The following is a 24,783-nucleotide window of genomic DNA, read 5'->3' as shown; positions in this document are numbered from 1 at the left end:
TGGCAGGTATTTCCATGAGGAGTTCAGATTCTTGGATGGTTTAAACTGGAAAAAGATAATATATAGGAAAGTACAAAGTCCCTTGTTCCCTGTTTGCATGGCAGTAACTGTTAATTTCAGTTAGTGGCTTGGGAGGCAAAGAAAGCATGTTTTATTAGGTAGTTTATGTTAGATAGGCACAAAAAAGGAGACAAACATCTGTAAGCATGCAGAGCTGAGAAATGCAAGTGCTGGGCAGCCTATTCATTCCTAGTCTCTCCATTCTGCCTGCTTCCCCAGGTGTATTTGCAGTGGCTCTGCTGGAAATGGGTGCAAAGGTAAATGGGGAATAATATCCTATAATCCTCCTTATCTCACTCACAAAAAGCTAATATCAGCAATAAATCAGCCCTGGGTCATCTCATGCAGTGGGTAATTTTGTGCTCCCTAAAGAACTAAAGCACCATCTAAGTCAGAGGCTGAGCTCTAAGGAAGTAGGCATTTAAACACATGGATAAGCAAGTACCTTACCCTGTAGTATAGGCATCAGCAATGACCAAGTATTTGAGCTCTGCTTGGCCTGGGGGGAGTCTTTTTGTTTGCTTGCTTGATAAATTTTCCAGAGATGTCTCTGATACAAAAAACTGATGCTGGGTCTCTTATGCTAGAGAGAGCACTTCTGCTCCTCTCACGGTGCTGAATCCCTGGCTCCAGTTACTTGAGAAGTTTGGCTGGTGTCTCCTGTGTTTGAACAGTAATAATCAGCACTGCAGAAAAAATTAAAAATACTACTCCTGTGCAACTTCTGTAGACCATAACATTTTCTGGCAGTGACTTCACCCAGTCATGCACATAGTTTGTCCCCAGAAAGCCAAATTTTCAAAAGCGATGTATTTTCTATTAAAGGCTGTTGCACAGCAATGAGTTTGATTCCAGGCAGGCACATTATATCAGGCTTACCTTATTTTAGATCGTGGTGGGAAAGGCACTCTGTGAAGATGCAGCTTACTAAATTATCTCTGTGACTCTGTAGGTGGTAACTTTGAGCATGCTGCCTGCCTGACCCAGTTGTTAATATAGCCAGTTAAAGGCTGATGTGCTCAGAGGAAGAGCTAATCTGTCTCATTTAGCAGGCAGTGTGTCAGAGCTTGTATGTGATATATCTGACATGGTGAGTGGCATGTCTGACTCGGCAGTTGAATAACATTATTCATTCTGGAATATATCTTCTTCAATAGAGAATATAAACACAAGCACACATTTATATTTTTTTGTTAGCAGATGATCGAGCACATACCAGAATGAATCAATTCTATTTAGTATGCAGAAGGGTTTTTTTTTACTCTGTACATCATTCCCCTCACAGGACCATTATTTTACATATCAGTTACCAGGATGTATTCAAAGCCTAAGGGAAACCACTGACTTCCAAGAGCTTTGGATCTTTAAGCCAGCCCAGCCATTCCAGGCAACATCAAACACGGGTAAAATCTGTTGTGTGTCTTCCTGCTCTGTGGTCCCATGAGATGTCCCAAAGAGAGCATTTCTCTCTTTTCCTTGCCAGAAAGCTGTGCTGTATTTACTTTTGAATAAGATGAGCTGGGAAATTCATGGCCTTGAAACTGGTACAGTCTGCAATTGTGCTTCTTCCACTGCCTGTTGTGGTGTTGTTTTGTCTGGTGCTGTTTGGTTTTGGGTTTTTTAATGCCTTAGTGCTGAATAAAACAAAAATGCACGTGACCAGCAAAAGCTGCCTGAAGACTTTTTGGGCTCTGAGCACAGGAAAGGTTCTCAGCCTATCAAAGAAGTAATTGGACCTTTCTGACCACTGCATTCTCTACTATCCCTACTGTAACATAGTCTTATACCCATTCAGGGATCAGCATACACTCTTTTGGCAGCCCGTGCTCTGCAGTATCACATATTTTTTCTCAAAAGGACAAGACATTTGGCAGCTTTTGGAAGGCTGGCAGTGCATTGCTGCAGGCTGGCTGGTGCTCAGTACCATGGGGTGGGGAGTGGTGGTGGTGTCAGCATCTCCAGGACTGCGCTTGAGACCGAGGAATAACAAGAACATTGAAATGTAGCTCAGAGGGAAAGCAAGGCTGCCTCCCAAGTTGAGCTGGCATTCCTAAAGGAACCACAGGAGAGTGAATGCTTATCTGTTGAGTTAGCAGAATGCCTAATGGGAAGGGGAACCGATCATCTGATTAGCATTGGCACGTTATCCTTCAGCAGCAGATTGCCTCAGGCTGTGGGCACAGAGCTGCTCATCCCGCACAGGTTTCACATTGCTCTGCTCCGTTTAGCTTATGCTTTGATTTGCTTCACTTATTTCTCATTTGGTGGAAGATAGAATCAATAAATCTTGAATACAAGTTGCTCAACAGAGGGCTGCACTATTTTTATTCTTTGTGCTGCACACCTGTCTGCCTGTGCTATTAGCATGCTTGCTCTTCATGTTGTTTTCAATATCAATAAGAACACTATCAGCTGCTCCTGTTTGTTTTTTTTTATTTTTATTTTTTAAGAGGTAAGTCCCACGGTGCAAATCTCCAGCTGTGTGTGCTATTGATGGAGTCACATGAGCAGCATCACAAGCCCAGGGCCTGCTGGTCAAAATGCTGTGGGTGGCAGAGCCATTAGTACAAAACCTAAAATCCCAAACATTGGTTTATATTACTTGTGCCCCAAGCTCCATTTTTCTTTTGTGATAAAATTAGTAGGCTTTTTTTCTGATTACCACATAAAAAAAATATCTTGGAAAAAAACCCTGAAATGCTGCCTCAAAGAGCAGCTTGCCTCTATTTTCTTGCTTGCAAAAATCTTCATTGCAGCAGCTAAAGAAATGCATGCAATGATTCCCAAATTAAAGGTACCTATTTGTTGGTTTGGATGAAACTAGGAATGGGAAACTCACCTTCACCTTTATGGAGCGTCCTAATCTGAAATCCACACTGTGTTGAGTAAATAGCACAAGTGAGATAATGATGGTTGTGGGCCTTTTCTCTAAGGTTCTGTTCCTCAGTATCTGAAGCAAATCAGAGCACTTCCTCACAGGGGAAAACATGTCTCAAGAAGAGTAATGCACAGGCTGTTTATCTACCTGTCTTGGACTGCTCACTGTGGGATGGGGATGATTTGTGGTACTGTTGATTCTCCAGCATTTACGGAAGTGGTAGCAGAGAGCCCTCTTGAGTTCAAAACCTTCCTAAAATTTGGGCATAACGTAATTTGAAGGTGGTCTCTGGAGGTGCCTGGTCTGACCCTTTACTCAAAGTAGGTCATATAATGCAGGTTTCTCGAGCCATGTCAGGTGAGTTTTGAATTTTTCCACGAAATAAAATCCCACAGCCACTCTGGATACTTGTGCTTATGTTTGGTCATGCTTAACTCAGGATAACTCTTCTGTGTTGCAGGATTAGTAGCAGAGGGGGAAAAAATAGTTATCAGATATTGCAGTTCTCTGGTTCTTCTACTGTCTGTGCTGAAATGGTCCAAGTTTCTTCAGGACTGAAGACAAATACCTGTGTTTGTGTCTTCAGTGAGATCAGAAGTTAAATACAACTTCCCATACTCAGCCTGGTAGGTATTCAGATAAAATACACTTCAGTTTTTTAAATAGTTGCAAAAGAATTTTATGGGAGCAGAGCACCCAGAGGAAGCTTGCTGTATCCTTGTAACTCCCCTGAACTACAAATGTTGTTTGCATGTTTGTGCCAAATTTTATTAGACAAGTGGAAAACACTACATGAAAGTAGTAGTTGAGTACTTTTGACAGCTCAGTGAAATAGGAGCCTAACAACATGTGTTATGCAAAGACAGTGACTAGCCATAAAAAATGTTATTTATTTTATAGCATGGGCAAACAGACTGTGGATTGTGTCATCCAAAGGTAGGATTCAAAGAAATGATGATGCTGTTTTCAAAGAATTTATTAATCAGGATAATGTGTGTCTTTTACTTCTGTATTACTCTTTCGCTAAAATAATCAGAGTAAATCTATGTGCAGCATGAGCCTCTCTTCTCCCCACCACCGCAACAATAAGCAACTTAAACCATATTTTTTAAGAGATTAGTGATGTGGATTACCTGTCTTGAGAAGTTGCAGATGTGTCCATACAAGTTGAAATGTTGATTTCTATAACTTTGATTTTCCTTTATATCAGCAAATCTTTTAAACGGCAAAAGATTTATTTCTTTTAATCAACCAGATAGTGCAGTTCAGTTACAAGTGTTGCCTGCAGAGGTGAGCTGTAGTACTACAGACATTTGTCATGTGAGAGTTTGCTACAGCACAGAATCACTGCTGAAAACATTTGTGCCCACCATGTCTTTTAGCATCGATTTGAGACAAGCTTACCATAATTAATTTGCATGTGGAAAACCACCTCTCTGCCAAGACATAAAGATGATGATTTTGAGTTGCCACAATTATGTTATAAAAAGTATTTATCCAGAAGCCTGTCTCTTCCAAAGTCGATGTCTTCACAGTGCATATTCAGTGTATGCCCCTTTTGTGGTTTCCACACTGTAGCTGCAATAGCTGACAGCTGAAAACATCATTGCAACTCTGTCAAATGTGCTGTCTGCATAACTGGTGATAATCTAACTATTCTTCAGCTTCACATATCAAACTGCTGGGAACCGAAACTTCAGCACTCGTTATTGGCAGCGGTAGGTGGAATTGAGTAATGTGGTTTGAGTGTCAAAGGCCCGTGGTGCTGACAGGCATATTAACCATAAATCAAACACAGCACAATGGTGGTGCCGGGATAGAGCAAAAGGCAGAGTCTTGCAGCCAGGCTGCTCAGAGCTTGCTTGTGGGAATAATTCTATTGGCTAGCAGAGGCAAGGATTGCTAGGCTGGAGCTCCAGCAACGATCCATTTAACTTAAACCCATGAAGGAACGATAGAGATGGAACAAGTGATATGTGAGACGGCTGCGTGCTCTGCTGAGCATTCCTGGTTGCCTTGCAGCCCTGTCATGCTGCAGAGGCTGGTGAAGGGGATATCTCATCCCTGGTTAGGCAGTGACATTGCTACTCCTATCTGGCTTCTGTTGTAAACACTTTTTGGCAATGGCTGGGCTTGCACTTGCTGCATTTAAGTGAAGCTTGCAGGGCTGATATTGAAAATGTCCTTGATTTGGAACCAGCTTGTGCTGTTGTTTCTTGCAGGAAATACTTGCAGAAAGGACCCTGCTGCCTGCATTTTGGCTGCTCCTAGCACCCACAGGGAACTGAGCTGGGAAAGGGGGTTGGCTCCAGTCTCTGTCTTAGCAAATGAACCAAAACACAGGGAACTGTTGGTGGGTTGACATGTTGACTGCATGGAAGTGTTGGGTGCCTCATGCAGTCAGCTTGCTTAACTGTTAACTTTATCTAATGGCTTATGGTCCTTCTGAATGTCACCAGATGCCAAGCTTGGCCAACTCTCTTTTCATAATGAGGTCCTTGATTATTGGAAGTTTTAGGTATTCTTTAAGGTCTGTGCATTTGGCTCATTCTCTGTGTTAAACAGAGATGAGGCAAAAAGAAGAAATGGCGTTGAATTTTGGGGTAGAAATCTGATGCTATCTAACTCTACCTGGAAACCCCTTGGGGAAGGGCACTGCAAATTTTTTTTGCAATTATGTGGAGTTTCTCAGCAGGGAGTCAGCTAACAATATTCAGTGCAGCTCAGCAAGCAAGAAATATAAAGCCAGGAGCTAAGCAAAATACAGAGATTTCATTATAAATTAGTGTTGGAAATTAGACCCAGGCTGTGAAATAACCACAATTAAAATTCAGAGAGCAAAGAAGAAAAAGCTTACCTAGTGACCTCTGCTTGCTGCACAGGGTTAGAAAAGAAGCTGTGCTACTTTAGTATTCTAGCATAATTTGCACATTTCTGAAATTGTTAGGAAATTAAAGGAAAACCCAGGGACTGAAGTTTAACTGATGAAGGTAGCCTACAGGAAAGACAGGGAGGGACTTTTTACAAGAGTGCGTAGTAACTGGACAAGGGGGAATGGATTCAAACTAAAAGAGAGGAGGTTTACATTGGATAATGGAAAGAAATTATTTGCTGTGAGAATGGTGAGGCACTGGAACAGGTTGCCCAGGAAAGCTGTGGCTGCTCCATCCCTGGATATGTCCAAGGCCAGGTTGGACAGCTCTGAGCAACTGGTCTAGTGGAAGGTGTCCCTGCTCATGGCAGGGGGTTGGAACCAGATGATCTTTAGGGTCCCTTCCAACCCTACATTTCCATGATATTATGAAAAGCAGAATAACCGAGCTGATATCTAGCCAGATAAACTGATCTACAAGAGCTAAATGTGTGCCTCTAAATCAAAGGCTTCCCCTCTCATTAAGCCATTGTAGATGGAGAAGGCAAAGCAGCTTTTGTCTGGCAAGTCTTTGCACTGATCCTAAATTATATGCCCCTATTCAATGGATATGAGCTGTTTAGGTATACAGAAAATTATCTAAAAGTTAACTCTAAAGGGAGAGAAATTGGTCCATAATAACTCAGATCAGTACAGGATGATTTTTTGAGGTAATTCTTCAGTTTTTCAATTTCCTTCAAGAAATTGATTTTACTAATATGACACCAAATTATTCCTAGTTCAGGTTTGTTATGAATATTAAAAACCTAAAATACCAAACCACCACCACCACCAAAAAATACTAGCAAGAGTCTAACACAGAAGCTCCCTGGAAACAAATTCAAAGGCAGCCAAATAAAATAATATTAAAATATACAAAATACTGCAATTTAAAAGAAAATCACTGAATTATTGAAACTCCACAGAGAAGATGTCATAGCAGTACTTCTGATCAGCCTGACTAAAAACAGGCTATGCTTTTTTTTCCCCCCCTCCTTTGATGTCAGGGAGTGTATTTGTAAGGGAGTATAAAGGGAGTGTATTGTAAACTTTAAATGATGTATGTAGTTCAATCAGATTGATCTGGAAGGTTCAAAGATATTGTAATTTTTTTAGCATTGATGCTTTATCCTATGTAGTGGAAAGTATGTGGCACATTTACACAGTGTAACCCTCTTAATACTTTGCTGTAGGACTGGAAACAGAAAGCGCTTTTCTGCAGAGTGACAAAATAAGCGGCCTCTATAGAGCAGCGCTGTGCTGACCTTTGCTGTTCTGGGTCCATATCAGATGCAATCAATGCAGTAAGTGTTTCACCCACTTCGGGGAGTGCTCTGCTCTCCCCATTTGCTTATTTTGCTATAAATTTCCATACAGTCCTTGCAAGCTGCCTGATAACTGCAACATCAGCTGGCAGGTTTGAGCCTGAGGGCAGCTTCTGGATCCCTTGCTCTCCAAGCACAAATGACATTCTCACTGCCCAAGAGGTGCATGGGGCTTGTGGTGGCAATTTTGGTGAGGATATGACAGGCAAGAGTCCTCCCTGTGCAAATGTGTTTGGGCAGAGCTGCTTCCACAGGACACTGATGTCCCTGTGGTGCTCCTCACTAGCAGGGAGGATGCAGTTTGTGCTGCCAGAGGGGTTTTGTCAGTGTTGGCTTTTGAAAGGAGAAGCTTTCTTAAACAACTCTTCGCACTGGTAATGAGTAGTGGTTTCAGGCTGTGATGGGGCAAGTCTGAAATTACTTGCCTGTTATGTTTGGCATGCAAGAGTTTGGAGCTTCTGTCTTAAAAATTCCTCATGTAGGTAAACGAGATGGAAAAAATACCATTATTTCCTTTTTACAGAAGGAAAATGGAGTTGCAGACCAAAGGAATACTTTAAAGGCCCAGTAAAGTAGATGGAATGGAGCCTTAAGGTGTGGCAGGTTTTAACAAGTAGTTTAGGAGTCTGTGCTTTTTCAAAGCACTCAGCACTGCCAAGAGGTTCAGAACTCTGCTTCCAGTATAGGCAAAGCTCAGTTCAGGAACTGTTGTAAAGAATTTAACTCTGAAAGATTTCCCTCTTCATTATTTGCAATTTTTTTTAGGTAGAATCTATTTAGATTTTTTATTTCACCAAAAGTGCCATACACAAAGAATGAGACATTGTAACTCTGTATCTTTTTATGTAAAGTTATATTTTATTTTTACATTTCTGTAGATCTACTCAAGAGACTGCAGAACGGATTTTGTTTGCTCAAGGTCTGTAGCAGGAGATAAACCCAACTAGCATAATTGAAACTACACCTATTTACACCAGCTGAAATATGTGACCCCCTGATCTTTGATTACTCTGGCAGAAGAGTGCTACAAGGCAGGGATTTTTCAGTGGTCCTTTATCTTTTTTGAAGTGTCTGGTCAGCTACAAGGTACAGAGGCTGTAAACAAGGAAAAATTGAGATGGCAAACTGATCAATTATAGAATATTGAAAAGATCAAGGAAATGGCAGCAATACTGCTAAACCCAATATGGAAAAGCCCTTCTTGTCCAATAACCTCATTCTTGTGACAAAGATTGTAACAAGATGGAAAATGGCACAACATGAATGCATTCTGGTGGTGATGATTGCTGTGAGAATTGGGACTGGTTTGTACTTCACTCACTCTGTCTCTCTTTCCTAGATGCTGTATCCCCGGCAACTCAGGCAGAAGGTGTTACATTTATTATGTCCCTGTCACAGTTTATCTCATAGTGAAACCCAACATTAAATTCTCTCTCCAGCTTCCACTCTTTTAAACAAGCAGGGAAACACGCTTACCTTCTCTGCATTACCTTCTCTTAAACTCCTAATTAACCCAGAAGAATATATAATTTCTTCTCTACCTGATAAGGTGTGTGCCATGGGTCTCTAAAGTGCCTGCTGCCAGCACATTTTCTGCCTCATCTTGTATAAGGGGCTGCCCTGTGCTTTTGGAGATGGGCTTGGCTTCATTTCCACTATATAGAAGGTTCAAGGCCTTAAAAGAGACAAGATCTGGAGACTGCACAGAGAGCTTGAGAGATGGCAAGGTATCTGTCTGGAAAGGGTAGCACTTTACCTCATCTGTACAGGGTCTGTTAGATGGCTAAAGGCCATAGTTAAAAAATACATATAAATGAAAGACATTTCAGCACATTGCAGGATTTCTGTGTTCAGCTTGAGAAACCCTTTTTCTTTTTTTCTGTATTGAAAAAGCTTCTTTGAGCCATTGAAAATGCTCTTTATATCCCAGAGGTTGTTAGCAGTGGGAGGTGTGGATGGAGAATCCAGCTTTGGCAGTCACGGGATCAAACTTGCCAGGTCAGATGTGTATTATTTTTGATACGCTGGTGAATGTTAAGGTCACCTGGGTAAGATCAGAGCTGCTAACTAACAATAAAGAGGTGACAGCTTCTTACAGCTGCCTTTGAATAGAGCTTACGGTGCAGCTCCCCTCTCTCTGTGTGAAGTTTGATGTTCCAGAATAAAACCACTGCTGCTGTGGTGGCAGTTTCACCCGAAAGAGAGATGTAGTTTGCCATCACCCAGCTTTCTGCTGCCATCTCCCAGATGACTTTGTGTGCAAGTGGCACAAAACACTAACTCAGTCAAGGAATGATGTAGCTTTCATCTTCTCCCAGTGGGCCACTTTACTTGTGCTTATCTCCAGTGTAAATCATCCATTCTGGCAAGGCTGGCCAGAAGACACAAGTCCTGGTAAGGTCACAGGGAAAGCTTCTTTCTCTTGTTTGTTGTGCCAAGGTATATTACACCTTCTGGAGTGAAGCCTGTTTTAATTCAGCCATCACTGCTGTCCACATAACTGTAACTGGGAAAGTCCAAAAGGAATGGAATAGAAATGTCAACAGCAGTCTGGATCAACTCCATCTTCTCTGAGCTGGCAACACTGGTTCGTGGTCCAGGGTAGGCCTGTGAGATCCAGGTAAAATCACAACCTATAAATGCTTACCCTAGCTTGTGAGCTCCTTGCTGTCTTCACTCCCTGCTCTCTGCTCAGTTCCTGCATGCTGGAGTGGGAAGGAGATGTTTGCAGCCTGGGGCTGCAGCCTGTGCTCCTGGCCTGGGGGAATTTACCTGCTGCTGACTCAGGATCGATCACACATGAGCAGATAAGCCAAAAGCGGATCCACATATTGACAAAGATAAAGTCTGCTCTAATCTATTAGTGTCACAAGGTGTAAAGCATAAGCAACAGTTTCAACACAAAATTTTAATTCCCTTCTGTTTTGCTCTCTGTTCAATTTAGCTGAGTTCCTTCACACTCCTTAGTAAAGCAAGGGTCAGGACTTGGAGTGATAGGTGCTCCTTGGCCTTCATCTGTGCCCAGAGAGCTGCAGAGGGCTCTTGCCACAAAGCTAGGGAAGTCCTCATTTAGAAAACAGGGAAGACAGAAATTACTGTCCTGGTGATGAAGGAGAGATACTTCCTTCTGTGTGACATTATGTTTTCCTTCAGTATTACCCAGATAAGGCTGGTCTGTCCCACTCACTGTCTCCCTCATTCATTTGCAGAAGAGTAGTTCAAAAGTCGCAGCTGCTGTTTGAGACTTCATCTATCCCTTTGCTATTCTGCAGATAGGCCAAGACAACAGCTTGTTAGTATTTAAATGAGCATATCCATATTTTTGCATGAAATTCACAGTAATTTAAGCCTCGTGTCTGGTCACTGAAATGATCTGCTCTCTAATTCGTGCCTTGCTTTTAAGCCTAACCAGAGTGTAACACTATTATGCGGTCATTGCCTCTCAAAGGAGGGATAATTCTGAGCCTAATCTGCCATTTCTGGGCACTTCCCCCCCACCCCATGTTGTTACTACAGTGTGAAGTATAAAAGCATTCTGCATCATTGACATGAAAATGAGGGATATCAGGAGGAAATTAGGAGAGGGAGGGGTGGGGTAGAGTATGTCATATTCTGATGCTTCCCTAAGAGAAATTGCAGAATTTGTGGAACAGCCTGTCTGTCAGAGCCGGTCTTGCTGGAAATGCAAACCAGTTTAGCCAGGAAAAGTTATGCACTACCCAGCTCCCTTGTAAATGTAGACTTTGTTGCTCCCTTGTAAATGCAGTTCCTGTAAATGTAGACAGTGATTGAAGTGCTCTTGGCTTCAGCTGACCCAACACAACCTGGTGCTGCTGACTCCCAATTTACCAACTAAAAATTACAATCATAGTCCTCTTTGGCTCTAATCTGTCTGTGTTCAGATGGCACAGGGCTTTTGCATCTCCCTCTAGGGCAGGCAGACTGGCTGCTGAAGCCTGTGGTCACTGCCCTTGCCCACAATGGGGACTCCAGGTCCTCAGGGCTGTGCAGCTCTGGGAATCCAAAAGGCATGTGTGATTCTGGGATTTTGCTTTTTTCCCTTTTATTTTTTTAGGGGGCGGAGGAGGTTGTTTCCCACTCTTGTTTGCATTAGAGCTTGCAGGTGCTTTATGCCAACTAACAATATGTGTGCCACAGAAATGTCAGCTGAAGTGCAAGCCAAAGTGCCGTAGCTATCACTGGGCTGTATTTTGGGAACTGACTTGAATCCAAGGTTTGCATATTTTGGACAAACTCACACTGGCCTAGATCCACACAGACAAGTCCTTTCCCCATTCTGCTAAGTGACTGACTCTTCCCCCAACCCATTCTCTCTTGATCTCCTCAGAGGTAACTCAGCTGTGGCTTCAGGGCAGAAAATGACAGTCCAAAATGAGTTGAAGAAAACTCTCCAGATTATATCTCCTCCTCTCCATTACCTAAAAAAATTAAACTTCTGTTTAGTCTGAAGGGCTTCTGTTGCTCTCAAGCCATATCTCCTAATAGGTTTCTTAGAGAAGTATTTTTCTCTATGCAAGTAATTTAAGCCTTCTGTGCCCTCTGGCTATTTTTTAATTAAAAGAAAAATAAAAAAATTCTTGGCCCAAGTAGGGGGCTTAGGCTGTTGATTGACTACAGCAAGGAATTTCGCAGGAATTTTGAATTCTGCACTGCCACATATGAAGTCAGCCCTATAAGTATAACCCTGACCTGAGGCTGCGATTTTTAAAATTAGATCCTTAATAAGAAGGGGAAGAAATAAATTTGACTTTGAATAAGCATAATGCAATTTCCCTTCACACAAATTGCTTCTTTATTATAGCACAGATATTCACATTTTTTAGTCTAAATACTTAAGTCATATGCAACTTCATTTTGCTGGACTAAGCTCAGCCCTACCTAAGAGGGGAATCCATTATTACAGTAGTTTAATTCATAGGTGCTCGTTGTTCATGCTGCCATAACCCACCAAACTCATGTGGCCATCAGCTCTCTTCCCCTCCCTGTGGCTGAGCCAGGACTGTCTCTGTAGCAGGCACAGAACTGTTAGGGTTGGAAGGGACCCCTAAAGGTCATCATCATTCTAGCCTCCCTGCAATGAGCAGTGACATCTTCAACAGGTTCTTTTTGCTCAGAGTCCCATCCTACCTGACCTTGAATGTGTCTAGCAACAGGACACCCACCATATCTCTGGGCAACCTGTGCCAGTGTTTCACCACCCTCATTGTAAAAAATCTCATATCTAATCTGAATTTACCCTTCCTCAGTTTGAATCCATTCCCCTTGACCTGTCACTGCATGCCCTCACAAAAAGTCCCTCCATCTTTCTTGTAGGCTTGCTTCAGGCACTGGAAGGCCATAATTATGTCACCCCAAAGTGTTCTCTTCACCAGACTGAAAAATTCCAATTCTCTCAGTCTGTCTTCATAGGAGAGGTACTCCATGACTCTGATCATCTTGGTGTCTCTCCTCTGGACTTATTTCCATGGTCCATGTCCTTCCTGTGCTGGGACCCCAGAGCTGGTGCAGCCCTGTAGGTGGGATCCCAGCAATGCAGAGCAGAGGAGAGGGGCAGAATCCCCTCCCCCCCCTGCTGGCCACACTGCTTGGGATGCAGCCCAGGACACATTTGGCTTTCTGGGCTGGGAGTGACCATTGCCAGCTCATGTCCAGCCTCTCACCCCTCAGCACCCCCGAGTCCTTCTGGGCAGGGCTGCTCTGGATCTGTTCATCCTCCAGCCTGTGTTGATACTTGTGATTTCCCCAACCCAGCTGCAGCACCTTGAATCTGGCTTTGTTAAACCTCATGACATTCTCATGGATCCACTTCTTGGGCTTGTGCAGGTCCCTTTGGATGGCATTTCATCCTTCAGCTGTGTCAACTGCAGTGCTCAGCTCAATGTTGTCTGCAAACTTGGTGAGGGTGCCCTTGATCTCGCTGTGTTGTTGATGAAGATCCTGAATAGTGCTGGTCCAAATACAGACCCCTGAGGGACACTGCTTGTCATGGACATACATTGGGTGGTTGACTTCTGCCCTGTGGATGCCACCATCTGACCAATTCCTTATCCATCTGACAGTCAATCCATCACATCCCTTTCTCTCCAGTTTACAGAGAAGAATGTGGTGGGGGAACCATGTCAGAGAAGTTCACAGAAGTTCATATAGATGACATCAGTAGCTCTTAGTCTGCCCTGATGGAGTCCCTGCATGACAGAAGGCTACTGCTTTGGTCAGGCAGGATTTGCCCTTGCTGAAGCCCTGCTGGCTGTCTTGAACTACCTCACTGTCCTCCATGTACCACAGAAGCAATCATCTGGAGCTGTGACAGTGCCATACAGTTGGATTTTTCAAGACTGTGGAGTAATTCTTCTTTGATTTCTGAGAATATTGGGTTTTTCTCAGGCAGGAGAGAAACTGAGGATGAGGAAGGAGATAGCCTAATTTGCAGTCAAAAGCAAATCTACTCCCTTGCTGAATGAAATCCAAGGGTTTTGGTGCATGCAGTACCCCACAGCACACTTTGCCTGCCTGTGCCGTGCCTTCACCACAGCAATGGCTATAAGGGCCCAGAATTAGGGACTCTGTGGGCAAAGGATTCCTGTACATGCAGCTTGTCTTGGTGGTTTCCATGGGCATGGGGGGCATCCTTTGTTCATAATTTTTGGCCTCTTCATTTCAGAGGAAGATGGTCAGGTTTCTGCCCTCTACCAGCAAAATACTCTCATTGGGCTCACTAGGGAAATTAGGGCAAATTAAAAGGGCTGCCAGCAAGCAGGAAAGTACAGTTGGGTTGTGTGACTTCACCTCCCTGTCCTTGCTGGTGGCACATGGATGCAGAGGTGTCACACCCCAGACTAGTGTGGGACTGGTGGCTCTGGACAAGAGGCTGATGGCAGCAGAGGGCTTGGTTAATGCAGCAGAGCACGTCCAGTGGGCTGGGTGACTTTAGGTAAATTAACCAGACAGGAAATAGTTAATGACAGAGCTGCCCCCAACATGGTATTTGAGAGCTGTTTTCTCAGAATGGGCTGACATGGATTGGTGGCTGGGGTGGAAAAAGGCCTGAGACCAGCATTGTTTCACCTCTCTGTTTCCTATATCTTCCTTTTCCTTTTTTTTTTTTATTTTTTTTGCTTCTTGTGGGTTTTTTTTTTGGTGGGGTTTTCTTGTGTTTTGGTTTGGTTTGGTTTTGTTTCTTCTGTGGGTTTTATTTTTGTTAAGGCTGACCTTCTTAGCTGAGAACAGACTAAGTATGTCCAAAGCAACTTAGCAGCTGGTGAAGATAAAGCCAGCACTGTCAGAAAACAGCAGAACAGAGGTATAGAGTTATCTTTGCAGGTTGAAATGAAGGATAGGAGAGCCACATTTGGATTTAAAAAAAAAAAATAACCTTGAACCTCTCCCCAAAGTCTGATTTAAACATGAATCTCATTTAAATAAAAAAAAAAAAACGCAAAAAAGTATAATTCACTGAGCCTTTTTTATGCAGTGTCTGCAGTTCCTGTTCTGGGGAAGCAATGAGCTAAAGACAGTCAGAGTGCAAGAGAATGGTGCTGACTACAAACATCACCTGCACAGGGGGCAGAAGCAGAGAGATCATTAACTTTTCCCCCCAGTTTGTGCCTTGTCCCCTGCCTGGTGTGCTGGATTGATCATCAGGTGGATTATTATCCCCTTGAAAGTGCTGACAGACATAATTCTTTGCAGCAGCACCAGAGACAGGCTCCTTACATACGAGGTTAGATCAACCCATGTCTTTGTTTAATATTTTGTGAGGTCCTGGTGAGGAATAATATTCCCTGTTAATCCCTGATTTAGGTAGAGCATGCCAGGATGAAGCTGCTTTTCACAAGGGAGTGTTTCTTGGTGGGTACTGTCTCACACAAGAAGTAGATGATGTGGGAATGGAGGACTGAGGAGGAGAAATGACACATGGTTCAGCCTGAATAGATGGCCAGGCAAAGAAAAGTGCAGTAAATTGCTTGCAAATCAGGTAGGAGCACATAAATGAATCCAACTTCAAGGCAGGAACATATAAAAATATACCACCAGCCCTTTACATCTTTATCAATGCATTTTTTTGATGCTTAAAATACTCTTTTTCCACTACCTATTCCACTCACAACTTTCAAATAGCTAGAGAAGGGGTAAGAGAGGAATTAGTTTTGCAATGAACTCTGAGCACATCTAGAATGATGCTAGTAAACATGAGCTGATGAATCCCCATGTTTGGTTTTGCCTTCCTGAAGTTTTACATCCTACTTCTTCTGTGCTGGCAACCTTCTCTGAAGTACTTTTCCAGTGATTATCCCTTGGAGAGAGGGCAAAGGGATAATCCCTAATCTGTGAGATGGACAGATAAACTGGGATGCTTGGCCAACAGGGTAGAGTGGGATTTCAGGGAGGAAAATGAACTTATTTTATTTTGAAGCCCTGCAGTAGCAAAGCCTGAGGGAGGTTTTCCGTTTGGGGTGTTTGGTTTGGGTGTTTTTTCTTCTAGTGAAAAATTGTGCTTTTTTCCTTTTTAATCAAAATCCCAGTTTGCCTTATCGGTTTTGATGGAAAATTTTCACATAGGTCTTTGTTGTAAGATACCAACATGACAGAATTATCCCTTTATCTCAGCAGATGTGCTTTCCAGAAGGGGAACATCTCAGATGATGAAAAACACAGCAGCTTTGCTGCCTCGGCTCTATCAGACAGTTTTTTTATGATAGAGAATTTGTCAAAACAGATTCTTGTCATTAAAACTGAAATGCTTTGTGGACAGGTTTTGGATTTGCTCAAGCTTTTACTGCTAATTTTTTTGCTGCATAGTTATGTGCAGTGAGTCATTGTGCCTTCTGTAGTGACAGTATGTGTAGGGGTATGGGATCAAGTCTCTCTGCTTTGTCCTTTACTTGAACTAGTCTGTGCTGAATGATTCAGATGAAGCCAAGTCATGACATGAAAGACTCCTGTTTCTGAGGCTGTCAGAGGTATTGCACTGCTTGCATCTCACATCTGGAATTAGAAAGTAGTGTTTGACCTAAAAAGGAAAGTTTTGACCTGATTCCAATTAAACAGAAACCTTTGTGAGACTGATTCTTCTTTACTGAGGACTAGAGAAGAGACCCCAAATGCCTGTGTAATTCTGTCACCAACCACAGTCGGAAAGCCTTGCTTCTTGCCAGCACCAGAATCTTTTGAAAAAAATCTTAAAAATATTAAAGCAAGATTAGTAGTTTTCATTTCTTTTGAGTATCCACGGCTATTTTACCCAATTTTCATTCATGAAGGGGCACATCTTCAGGATGTGTCTGTAAATGCATCAGCTTGTGGGCTCTGGGAAATGTCTGCCTGCTCTGTGTTCTTGCAATCCTTATTATTCAGTTGGTTCTGGGAGCAGTGGCACCTTCCTGGTCAGCAATAGATGCATTTTACAGCTTGTTTGTTTCTCACATGTTGTCTTATAGAGAACCCCATTGGTGTCCCAGATGGAAAATGTATATACAGCAATGGCTCTTCAGTAAGGATATCCGGGTATTTAGATTATAATCAGCAAGAACAAACTGTTGTGAGCAGTGGGGAAGCCTTTTGCAGGAGGACATAATATATTGGTAAAAATCAGCTTCCTGGGAGCCAGTGGAAACACATTTTCTTTGCTTCTTCCTCAGCCACCTTCTCCTAGCTCTGCTCTCTGCTGATGAACAACCCCCTATGCAAAGAAGATTGAAAAGGGGATTTACTTTGATTAGACCAAAGCCTTTCCTAGTATTTTCAGTCATAAGTATGGCAGCTTTAATAAGCAGGAAAAGAAGATAAATATGAGTTACAGACTGACAAGAAACTCAATTGGAAAAGAGTAGAAAGTTCTGTTGGAAGCCATGCTCTAAGTTCTGTCTCTTTCTAGCAGCCTCAGATAATCTGCTCAGTCCGAAGAAGGTAACTTTCTGCAAATCTCTGACAAATACCAAGTGAAGGATTTCAAAGGGATAAAATTAAAGCTTTAATTGCTGGGATAGAATTGAATTTATATTCCACCTAGTTCAGGCTGGGAGAATTTCCCATCAGATTTTCTCTTTCTGTGACCTATTGGTTCACAGCCTTGAATGATCTCCTGTCAATCCTTAACCAAAAAGAAGAAAGGTTGTGAGCTGATCTTTTTCATACAGGGGAATAAAGCAAATTTTATAGGTCATAAATAGGTAGGGAAAGAGCCAAGCACATTTACCCAATGGAAGCTATTGATTCATCACTTATTTAGGAATACCATTTACCCCTATCACCTTATTACCCTGCAAGAATTCAAACTAAAAGAAGAAAATGTATGCAAAAGTCATGACAGACCCTGACTTTATATTACTATGTCCTTCCTCAGCAGCATCATGAAATATTGATAACAATAATTATTAATGTATGATTAATTATTAAAAATTATAATCTGCAGATGAAAAAGTGAATATGACCCAGCAATGTGCACTCACAGCCTAAAAATCCACCTGCATTCTGAGCTGCATTAAAAGCAGTGTGGCCAGCAGGTTGAGGGGGGTGGTTCTCCTCTTCTGCTTCGCTCTGGTGAGACCCCACCTGCAGAGCTGCATGCAGCTCAGGGGTTCCCAATCCTAAGAATGACATGGACCTGTTAGAACATGTCCAGGGGTGCGCCACAAAAATGATCAGGGGGATGGAGCACCTCCCCTGTGAGGACAGGCTGAGAGTTGGGGTTGTTTAGCCTAAAGAAGGCTCTGGGAAGACCCTCTACCAGTGTTATAATACTTAAAGGAGGTCTACAGGAAAGCTGGGGATGGCCACTTATTCAGAACACAGTGGAAGAGGGAAAATGTTTTTAAACTCAAAGAAGGGAGATTTAGGTTGGATATGAAAAATAAATTCTCTAAGAGTGGTGAGACAATGGAACAGGTTTCCCAGAGAAGCTGTGGATGCCCCATCCCTGGCAGTGTTGGAGGCCAGGCTGGCTGGGACTCTGAACACCCTGGTCTAGTGGAAGGTGTCCCTGCCCATGGCAGGAGAGTTGGAACTGGATGATCTTTAAGGTCCTTTCCAATCCAAACCATGCTATGATAATTCTTTTCATTTGTTTGGACAGGTGAGCAGCAGCTCCAGCAGAGCCCTGTTATGGCTGTTCAAGGCACTGAAATTTCAGATGGAAGAAGTAGAGAAGGGATGTTTGGAAAGAGCATCTCTTAGAGCAAAGAGACAAAGGTCAGGCTTTCATAAGGGTGAACAGCAAGGCCAGCATGGTCAGTCTAGACTTTCTTTTGTCTAATAGGATAAAAACCATGGTTTGATATTCAGATGTGATTCAGATAAGAGGTTGCAAAGACATAATTTAGCTAGAATTTTATGAAGGAATAGTTTTTCCTCGTCACAAAAGTTACATCTGTGTTTTTTCCATAATCATGTGCTAATAAGTTATATGTGCTAATAAGTTACTGCATGTGCTAATAAGTTATAGAAAGAGATAGCATGCATTACCCAGAGTTTATATTTTTACCTATGATCCTTATTTATTATTGAGAAGTTTTGTTAAGATATAAAAGTACAAAAGTGCCTTTAGGCTCCTTTTCCCAAAAATGACATTTTGCTTGCTATACACCTTATCCCTCATGTGCTGGTCTGTATGTTTTTGTATCTCTGCTGTTCATCAAATGCTGGATGTAAAGGGATGCATCCTTTCTGGGAACTGTCATACTCCATGTAATGTGGAGATAATGGCCGAGGACAAAGGGAAACTTGTGCAAGTCTCCAGGAAATATACTGCAGCTTCATAGATGTATTTCCTTTTGGATGCACTTTTGAGGATAATAGGGCCAAGAGGGAGTTGACCCATGCTGGGGAAGACTGATGTTAGGGCTTTTTGTGATGGGACTGCAGGAAAGTCTAGTCTACTTCTAACGTGATATTTATAGGATTTATACTCCTAACCCTAGAAATCTATGTGCTGCTTTATCTTTCTGATGTGCCTCCCTCAGGTTTGGATTGTGTGTTCCACAGACAGCTTTTCTCCTGAGCTAAAGCCCCAAAGTATTTAATCTTGAGACAAGATTGCTAGTTCATTTTCAGTAAGGCTTAGTGCAGAACTGTGCTGTTGAATGATATTTCATTATCTATGACAGCTATAACTGAGAGGGGAAACCATTGTATAGGGACTAGAATTTGGTGAAATTATCTCTGCATCTGACCAAAGCATGACAAAAGACCCTGTGTTTAACAACATAATAAAAGTTGCATGTGCCTTTTTTCCTTCAAATGAAGAAACAGACAGTGTGGTGTGCCTGAGGATTTATACTCCCTCCTCTTTGAAATCTGGTGAGACGTGAGCATTACCTTTTTGCTCCACCAGCCATAGGTGTCTTTGGCCATTTCACACCCTTGATTGCTCACAAGAGTGGTGCCATTTTGTGACCACAAGACTATGGTTACATCATGAAAATACAGTGACTTTTGATTCTATAAGAGAACAAAATTATGGTGGCGATGAATCCAGCAGCCATGAAAGCAGCTTCCATATTGTACTTTAGGAAAAACTAGTAAGCTTGAAATTTAGTCAGGTTTTTAAGAGAAATGGTAAGACCACACACTGCTTATTTCTTATCATTGTTTAAAGACAGGCTTTTTTGCAAATTGCTAGTCCACTCCCCCATGATAGGTAGATAGATGGGTGGAAAGAAAATCATTGTAGAAAATATGTTCTGCCACAGTAATATATAATTACATGACAAAAAATATATCAGCCTGTGCTGCAGGCAAGACATTGTATCTCATTAGTGTTTGGTGGACTTGATCACAAATAACATGTCTCAAAACTGCCAACTTCCTCTATTTCTTTTTCTATACTTATACTCACATTCTCATTCAAAATTAGCAGATTCCAGGAAATACACTTCATCTGGCCAGCTCTGTTCCTAATTATTTGCTTGTGTAATTAAAAGAAAATGTCCTTCTGCAGCTGCACTTTGAGGGACTAAAAGCAGACAGGCTGCTCTCAGTAAGGGAGCAGTCTTTTTTTACCCAGTTAATGATACCAAAGTGTCCTGTGTGCTGTGTGTTATGACAACTGGCTTAATGCAGCTTTCAAAGACCAGTGTGGCCATGCCAGGTACTCCTGAGCTGCATGGGCCAGAAAACCAAGGGATCCCATTTGAGATCCAATATTTTCAACCTCCACTGGTGGAAACTGGATGCAACAAAGCCATTAACAGCAGCAGACTCACTCAGAGCTCTGGATCTGTGCCTTGATGCTGATACGCAGCAGGACATACATGAAAAAAGTGAGCAACCTGCAGCTGAGGGTGCAATCTCACTTTTTTCAGCAGTACTGCTGAAATAGATGCAAGCTCCCATTGTTTAGACCCCCTCTGAGCTCCCATCTGTTTAGGCATAGAGAGAAAAGAGAGATTTTTTTCTTGATATCTGAAGATATTTTGAGATATAATTGATTTTAATCCCATAACTGTTTTTGCACAGCCAATGCATGTTGATTGATTTCTCATTGTTTCTATTTTCTTGAATGACTAGTATATGAATTTTGACATGCCATATACTCAGAGACAGACAATAATAAAGCATACTACTTTGACCTTTTCAGTTGCCTGCACTTTAATTTACTGGCTATTCTCATTCCCTTCTGTTTATGGCCCCTCAATATAACTGGCAAGGAGAAAATAGACCAGACAGCTAGTCAAGATGCAGATTATTTAAAAGGGTAAAGACTGGCTTTATCATTCTCTTTAAAATTTACAGTGTTTTGTGTGTCCTATTTGTCATTAAAGTCATGATAACCCATTCTTAGCTATAACAACACTAAGTGGCACAAGTTCAACTTCATTTGTAGTGGTTTATGGGTCAGTATCCCTTTACAGTAGTGGGAGTGTAATCTAGATTAAGTTTTGTAGGAATCAAGAGATTTTGCTCTGAGTTTTGTAGAAGTCTATATGATTTATTTGAAAGTGGCTGCATGAGTGCTCGCCTGACCACTGCTCTAACTCTGATACTGCTGGCTAGTGGAAAATCAGGGGTAAAATAATCCCCTTACAGCTCCTCCCCATACCAGTTTGATTCACAGCAGCTAGCCCTGCTGCAGGCTGTGGCAGATTTCCTCCACTGCACGGCCATGAAGATAGTGATTTATCTGACTAATGCAGAGAGGTGAAAAGGGGAAACAAGCTGGCTGTGATCTTTCTCCATGCACTTGTATATGTAAATACAAGCCACAGTCAAAACTGCATCATGAAATACTCACTTTGTTTGGTTATTATCAGTGCCCCACAAAAATTCTGATTATCCTTCAGTTTGGTGAAAGCCTAGAGGGAATTTTCACAGTGAGACTGGCAAAAGGAGGACAAAATGCTCTCTTGAAAGACTTATTTGTGCAGGGATATCTGAGAGTGGGATATAGCAACAGCAGAGCCTAGATTTTTGTGGCAGAGCTTTGTATGTAGTAGGGTGGTTTCAGTTTTCCAGTGATTCTGAAGAGCTGTAAATTGGAATCTATATAATAAAAAGGAAAGTAGTAATGGAAAAGTAAAAATGGGGAAAAAAACCAGCAGCTTTGGTCATTTGGTTTGTTTCATTTGCTTTTCATCTAATCATTTTGATTTCAGGCTTGCTGTTACTATGGTTTTTGGGGTTTTTTTTATATCTCTGTAGGGTTGCAATAAAATACACAGCTAGGAGGATGAGGAAGGGTAGCCAAAGCTTGATTACATTTTGCTGCTCACTGCAAAGATTTGTACATTGTTAAAGCAGAAGGGACTGGGATGATCTCTTAAATGAGCAGAATGCATTAAATTTTGCCTATTGAGTCCTGCTCCAAGTCTAAAAAAAGTGGGCCTGAACTAACTCAAAATTCTTAGAGTATGCATTCAGTCTTGATTTTGAACACTTAAGGGTTTAGAAAGATCTAGAAATGTTTAAAATTTAAGAAGACAGAGACCACCATCCTCTGGATATTCTCAAGGAACCTGAGATAAACCTCTGGATAATCTGCAAATTATAAACTCGGTTTAAAGAAAAAGCAAATGGAAACACATATCACTTTTTCATTATTAGTCCCATTATTCTGAGTTCAAATTACAGCCTGCAGAGGTAGGAATGATGTGTCTGATAAGCTGAAGAATCTTAGAAGTACTGGAAATGTTTTTCCTGTGCTTGGCTAAATTAAGGCAGTGAACTACTAACCCTTTGCCTTCATTTTTAGAAACCAGAGAAGAAAGCAGGAGGAAATCCTATCTCATGAGTCTGTAGAAGCTGGCATCACTTGACTGTGCTCCTGGGGTGGTGTGGCTCAGGCATCACTGTCTGGCAGTGCTGACTGCACAGACATGGCTTCTCTCAGAGAAAATCAATGGGATTCACTGTGGAGTGAAGCGTTACCAGACAAGTAAAAATGTCAGAAAGAAAGGATGCAGTCATTTGGCAGGGCTGGCTGAAAGTTTTCCATCCTAGTGCTTTTCTGCTGAAAACTGTGGGTTTTATGAAAGCCTTTGTTCTCCTCAAGCCAAAGTCATGGTGCAGAGTTTGAATGTGGTTTTTTTTCATTCTGGCTTTGAAAAATTCTGATTTTGTTTGGGGCAAGACAAAATGAAGGTCTGAGCTAAAAGTCAAAATTCAGCAAAAAACTTAAACAAACACAAGCACAAGGCATATTTCTACAGAAAGAGATAAATCTGGCTTCCAATTATGTTTGTTTAATATTTTTATCAGTTAGTTCTAACCTTCTTAAAATATATCAGCATTTTGTGGGATTTCTCTAAAGAACTGGGAAAAAAAATAAAATAAAAAAAAATAATTCAGACTATAAGTCTGAATAATTCAGACTATGATGCTGGAGAAAGAGGGATCTCAGATTGTGGTTTTACAGGTATAGCCGTTTGCCCCAGTTTTCTCCAGTGACATAAATTCGCTCAGCTCTTTTGCAGTCATGGGATCCAACTCCTAGCTGATATGAATCAAAGCACCTCTATTGCTGAAAAGTCAAATTTATGTCTGGAATAAAAAGACACATCTCTCTTCATGAAGTCAGGAGGACCACATCTGCAGGGGTGTAAACTTCAATTCATGAAGTTACCTGATGCAGATCAGTGGCAGATTTGACCTATTTGAGGTTTTATTGAACAGTCTGAATCATTGCTGAGCTGTCAGCGCAGAGTTCAGCAACTGAGAAGCTATGAGCAGGGTAGCTTGGTCAGACATTGTTAAAATTAATCCTTGGAGGTGTTTACTCTGCTAATGATGTTCTACATAGAAGAGCTGAAAAGAGACGAGATTGGAACAGTATTTGCTGATAATGCAAATTATAGTCCAAATAGTATAAGGATACAGGAAATGACCTTATATCTATATATTCTCTTCTGGCAATTTTTAATTTTCTACTATGTCAAATTTTTCTCTTGGGTGACTTTTACTGTTGCACCAAGTGATCCATAGACACTGCCATGTGTGAGGGATTGAAGGACAGGAAGTCTCAAGTCTGATTTTGTGCCCTGATGTACAGAGATAGTTCTGAAGGGGAAAGATGCTTTATTCCACTGTGATTTTTGCTTTGTGCCCAAGCAGCTGCCTTCTGATGCCCCTCAGGATATTTTTAGAGTGAACATACATCCCTTAAAAACTAGTCTGAGGCTTTGCATCCATAAATTTCTTCATAGACAAGAATCCTTAGTGAAGATCAAAGAAATATTAGGAGAGGAGAAATTATTTTCTCACCCCAGTTCCTGACTTCCTCATTGTCCTGTTTGAAGGGGATTTCATACTTCTCACTGGCATAACATGTCCAGAGAACCCCCCTGAAAAGATTTCTCAACAGATAGTGCTGTAGCATCTGAGTGGGCACCCTTAAAATTCCCTTAACACCTCTAAAAGGATACTTTTAAGACAGTTTTACTTTTCTGTGCTGAGTCCTTCCACCCTCCCCTTCATACACAGACCCTTCTGTATTCCAGCCACTACTGGTTCTGATGAAGCAGGAAAAGGTTATAGCTTACTACCTGTAGCAAAAAACAGCAGATGCCATCATAGCAGCAAGAGGCAGTCATGGCACGTCAGCGAGATTTTATTTGAGTCCTTGCACCCTCCCCTGTTGGGGAGGTATGAGTTTATAGCCGTCAGAAACTGAGCAGCAAGACCCAGGTTCAGAAGGCCACTGAAGGACTAGTGCTGGGTGGTTTTTTGCCTGAGTTATTGTAACTGATCACACAGTGGAGCTGTAGTGTGTTTAGAAAGCTCACACTTCACTTTCCATCCAATTGCTGCAAATTAATTTACCAACTTAACTTTTTCACTTTCAAAAGCCTTCGAACAAGGATTTTCAGCCCTTCAATTCCAGTACCAAGCTAAATTTATAGCTTTGAGGTCTGTACTTTTAAGCATTAATTTAGGTATTTGCTTTAAATGTTGTCTTGACTAAGCAATACAAGAAAATATAACACTAAAAGATCCCTTGTCGGGAACTGGCCCCTATTTTCATTGGAAGAGCTTGGAGAAGGTAGTGTTTCTGGGAAAGATGGTAAGATGGTTGTCTGCTGGAGGTGTTTCAATTCACAGCATGTGATTGTCATATAAAAACAAAATGGAAATAATTCAAATGCAAGATGGTGAAGTTT

The 24,783-nt window shown here is 41.8% G+C and overlaps 1 long non-coding RNA gene across 1 annotated transcript in view; it reads left to right on the top strand.

The window, feature by feature from the left end:
* Nucleotides 1-24,783, top strand: part of LOC111928799 (uncharacterized) — a 129,416-nt gene that overhangs the window by 80,708 nt on the left and 23,925 nt on the right. The window contains exon 8 of the long non-coding RNA XR_002864313.2: nt 3,399-3,564. This is a non-coding gene — a long non-coding RNA (uncharacterized LOC111928799). The remainder of the gene's footprint in view (nt 1-3,398; nt 3,565-24,783) is intronic.

The sequence above is a fragment of the Cyanistes caeruleus genome, chromosome 5, assembly GCF_971803275.1.
Source record: "Cyanistes caeruleus chromosome 5, bCyaCae1.hap1.1, whole genome shotgun sequence".
NCBI lineage: Eukaryota > Metazoa > Chordata > Aves > Passeriformes > Paridae > Cyanistes > Cyanistes caeruleus.
Note: the sequence above shows the minus strand (reverse complement) of the source record. Positions and strands in the feature narration are given on the sequence as shown.